The following is a 5,000-nucleotide window of genomic DNA, read 5'->3' on the forward strand; positions in this document are numbered from 1 at the left end:
AGGTTGTGCGGATAGCTGTCTTAAGCAATCAGGTAGTCATTTTTGCTAACAAAACACAAACTCATTCCGTTTATAATCACAAGTTCTGACGACTTGTTTCCTCTCGCAAGTCTCTGTAGATAAAAAGCCAAAGAGCTCTGCGGAATTTGAGTGTTTTCACGTTATTGACAGGTTAAAGGAATCTTGTATCTCACATTTTCCCAAGGCTGACTCAAGATGTGGAAATGCATCTACTACAGTAAAATCGATTTGTCTTCCTGAGGTAACTTCCTTATGCAGATTGTTTCCATTGGTTATTGAAGTAAGGAAAAGTGAGATCCGAGCTTGGCTTAAAGGTAAATTCTTTCAGGTCAAGGATGTTTGCATTTAAATGAAAGAGACATGCATTGAGCAAAGCAATGAAAGTACATGCATTAGAACCACTTTTACCATGCAAAGTTGCTTGTGATATGGACTGTGAAAAGGACCGGAGGTAATGTCAAGAATTGTTGTGAAAGGATCTTGTCGCTGAACAAAATTGGAAGACTGATTGTTTAGAGCTGATTGTTGCTGAGTTGGAGTATTCGAAGCAACAGAGCTACTGGATTGCTGTGATGGCTGAGGTACATGAATGGTGTTGAGAGCAGCATTAATTTCTTGTTGGCGCAAAAAATTTAAAGAGAGCAGATTGTTGTTGAGTTGGAGTATTTAAAGCTGCAACAGAATCATCATCCAAGTTAGAATTGGATGGCGTTGATTCTGGGGAACTTGATGTTGAGAGGAGACCCTCGTTAAATTATTTTGCTATTTGTGCTGTTTTTCTCATGAAATATGTTGTGCATTTAAGGCAGCTCTCCCTTCTTCCAAACATTTCTCATGGAAGACATAAAAAAGGCCAATCGTTTTAGTTTGTTGCTGCTCATGATGCATGTACACCGACAAGGTTCCATAAGATCACAACCAATGCTTTTATTTGGTTTTTTAGAATGGTCTTTTTGGAAATCTTTTGTTGGAAACTGTGACGGAAAACCCACTTTTTCCTTGTGTTACTTGTTTGTGGCACCTGTCAACGTAAAAGTAGTATACAGCCACTTGAGGTTATTTGACATGACTGTAGGTAGTACATAGCTATTATAGATCTGTTGTGTATGTAATTTTGCACAAAACTCAAAACAATGTTACAGTGTTATATGTGTGTATTTCTGGATATAATTTAAGATGAGGCATTTTGAACACCTTTCCTGTGGATGTACAACTCAAAATAATTTTGGTTTCTTGTAAAAAGGCCTGAGTGATAAATTTTTGATTGACAGCCCATAAAATGAAAAAAACTAGTGCCCCCCATATGCATGGATTATTGTCGAATTCTGGGTCAAAATGTTATTACGTTAGGTCCACACTGACAAATAAGGCTATGTTATAACTGTATTTTAAGTTGATATATCTTACTTCTTTTGTCTTTCCTCTGTTTTTTGCAATTTGAAGAAAGATGGGCAAAAGACATTCAGCTGCCTTTCCAGCAACCAGGGTTAGATCCTTGTCTGATGCTCCCCTGCTGCATGGTCTTGTCAAGGAATCTTCAACTTCCTCCCAGATTCAGAGCCCATCAAGAAGTGTGCTTTATCATGAATTTCCTGTGCCTCATGCTGTGGTTGTACACACGATCTTAGTAATGAGTGCCAAATTTGAACTCTTTCATCTTTTTGGTGAATGAGGGTAGACTTGTCTTAGTATCTTCTCTCCCACATGATGAAAAGAACAAGAAATCTAAATATTGTCTCTGAATACATTTGTAAGTTTCCACCTTCAAAAACAGCAGCATAATGGAAAAATGCCAGTGATACCACTTCATCTAGAATGAGAAGAATGCACTCTATACCCTTACACAAATCAAATTTGCTGATTATTTTGTCTCTGATCATGAGCCATCCAAATAAAACAGATATCAGTAGAAGTAGGACCCTAGAAAATTTGGGTTTCCTTGGCAGTTTTGTATAACTGATAGAAGGAAAAGTGGTATATCTGAATGACATCTTGCTGTGCATTTAGTGAAACTGGAGAGGACCTTGTTCTGGAATCAGAGAGAGGTAAGGAGAGTTGGAGCAATCTTCCTGTGCAATGATAATATTCTGGTAATACCATGTACGCCAGTCACCAGGAGCAGGTATGACATTAGATTTCAAGTCTGGCAAATGTGATCTAGGGCAGCTCTATAGTCATCTTTGCTTTTTAAACTTTGTTCAAATTCATCAACCAGTAGACAGGATTTTAGTGTCTTTAGTTCCTCATGAATATATTCTGCAAAGATAGAAAGAGCTACAACCTTGGTCATGAATAGTTGTAGCACCTCTCTTGAACAGTACGTAACTTGCATCCAAGCCATTGATAACGCAGCCCTTTTCCTCCCTCCCTTCAATGTGCGTTTCCCGGTTAGTTCTTCCACTGGAATCCATAAACATCAACATTGAAATGGGAGGAGGGAAAAATTTCCGTCAGTGTTACAACATTTGTGACCAAGACTGTAGCGTCATAATAAATACTAATACCAAACTTATAAATTTAGGCTATTAATATAATCAGTGGTAGTTAAGAAAGCAAACAGAAGAAATGGTGCACAGTCCAGTCCAAGGATTAATAATTACTATTATTAAATTAGCTCAGCTGAAATCTCAAACCCTGACTGTAGGAAAGTGACCTTGTTTCATTCGAGACAATATACCTACCCACCCCAAGTGGACTCAATGTACCAGTAAACGCTAATGTGGCAGGAGGTCGTAAAAAAAAAAAAAAAGAAAAGAAAAAGGGTTTCAGGCTAAGCGACCATTTCAAGACAGATGGATGAGTTGAAATCAAAAAACCCTCTGTGGAAATGTTTGGATATTGTCAGGAAAAATTAGAAGTAATTTAGTTGATTCAGGAGTATTTCAATAGTCACTAACAACGGTGCCTACTAATTCAAAGGTATTTTTGCGGGGCTGTATGGATATGGGGGAAAAGCAATTCTTAACAAGTGTTATTAAAATCCAAAAAGAGAATTGGGGGTAACCACGCATTTTTCAAAGATAATTAATGAACAATATTAGTAAAAAGCTTTAACATACAAGCAATGTATGGCGTTCCTTTCTAAATTTATCTCTGAAAAATGCATGGCTACCCCCAATTTTCTTTTTGGATAGCAAGAGCACTTGCTAAGTTCTACTTTCTCTGAATAGTGTTAAACTGCGCAAAAATATCCCTGCATTAGTAAGCACTACTGATAGGAGATGCGCAGAACGTATGTGCAATAACAATAGTAGGCACCGTCCTTAACTGCTTGGGATGATGTACTTAAACTGTTGTAATTGCTCTCTCGTGTCTTTTGGTTTCAGATTGCGGAATTGATGAAAAAGTTGTTCCATGTAGCTGGTTTTAAATTGTAACATTCCAGTCAGTGCTTCATTGAAGCGTACATGTATTAGCTGGCATAATTCATCCCCTGCATGTCTGCTCTCTTTCCTTGATTACCAGTGTTACTTGGCTTTATGCCTTTGTTTTGTCATCAGGTAGCGGAATGGCATGTGCTGTGGGTACAAAAATGTCCAGAAGACTTAAAGCCATATGTGTGGCTAATAAGAGTTTAAGTTCTGTTGGTGTTGTTATGGTATACAATGCAAATGTTATGAAAGTCATCCAGTAGACTGACAATCAAGTACTTTTTCTAAAATCAGAGAAGAATACATTGAGTATTCAATTATTATTAGAGATATGGTTTTGCATCTTGTTTAGGAACCCGACTCAACACAGTTGGAGTGCCTAAATTTGGTCTTCAGTACGAAATATTTAGTTTATACCTGTTCGTGTTGTACTATTAATATCATAATGGTGTGGGGAGTGTGTCTGACAAAATGATTTCAACTCATGTGGTTGGTACAGAAAGTGACCTCCAGTGTTGTAATGGCGGTGCATGGCTAGCTGTAATTTTTCCATCAGCTCTGTGAAGTTATCTAGAGAATTAAAGTTATCATTAAACCAAAGTTTACTTGCTAGAAAAGCAATGCAAACGAGTTTCATGGCACATCACTGTACAGCTTGAAGTTCACAAGAATAATTAATGTTCCCTGATTGTGTTTTACATTCTAATTTGTTATCGTCCTCCTTTTTTATTAAATACTGTTCTTAGACATTGAGCTACTTGTGTAATGGGAGCACATACCATGATTGTTTTCGATGGTGATGTTTGTGATCTACAGTCCTGAACTTCATTGGTAGTCTATACTGTTAAAGTAGAACAAGGTAAGTTTTGATGCACAGTGAAACTTTAACATCATTGAAACTATGGCATGAATATATACACTAACACATATCAAGGGGTTTGTTCACTCTACCTGTCAGAGTATATAGCAGAGTATCCACTGCTTTGGTGTATGAAATTGTTATTTAAATGCAGGTAAATGTTTGTTCTCCCCCTCTCCTTATCTCTCTCTCCTTCTAGGAAAAAAATATTGGTGATATATTACATAGAACTATATTATATTAAGAGAGACTTAACTACTTTTAGCTTTAACTTTAGTTATAAGACAACAGTAACGACAAAGATGCTGTGAGATAAAATAACCTAATTGTTACCACCTACCCTTTTCTTCGTCTTTGGTCTTTTATATTCCTGCTTAGACGCATTTCGTTGGCAACTGGTGCACCACTTTGTACCTGGACGATAGGATGGCATGTTTTTTCTTCCTTCTTTGGCAAAACTCTGTGTCGTCTCTCAGGTATGGGGATACTACTCAAAGTTGCTGAATAAGTGGGTAACGGGCACGGACAGATATTGTTGCTTGTTCTTAATTGATGCCAATGAAACGCACACGCAAACTTTCCATGGTCAACCTCTGCCACTCGAGCCATCTCGGTACTAAGGCCAATCATTCTGTCTCTACAAACGTTCTTCTCCCGAGTTTTACTGCTCAGGCAATAGATTTTTTCATCCAGAAATTTGCCTCTCGAGAGGACAATGGCGACAACTACCACGATAAAAACACAAGTCT

General features: G+C 37.6%; 1 pseudogene; it reads right to left on the minus strand.

Moving 5' to 3' along the window:
* Positions 1 to 1,706: 1,706 nt before the first annotated feature.
* Positions 1,707 to 2,362, minus strand: LOC137995897 (uncharacterized; annotated as a pseudogene).
* Positions 2,363 to 5,000: the final 2,638 nt, after the last annotated feature.

This window comes from Montipora foliosa, chromosome 3, assembly GCF_036669935.1.
Source record: "Montipora foliosa isolate CH-2021 chromosome 3, ASM3666993v2, whole genome shotgun sequence".
Classification (NCBI taxonomy): Eukaryota; Metazoa; Cnidaria; class Anthozoa; order Scleractinia; family Acroporidae; genus Montipora; species Montipora foliosa.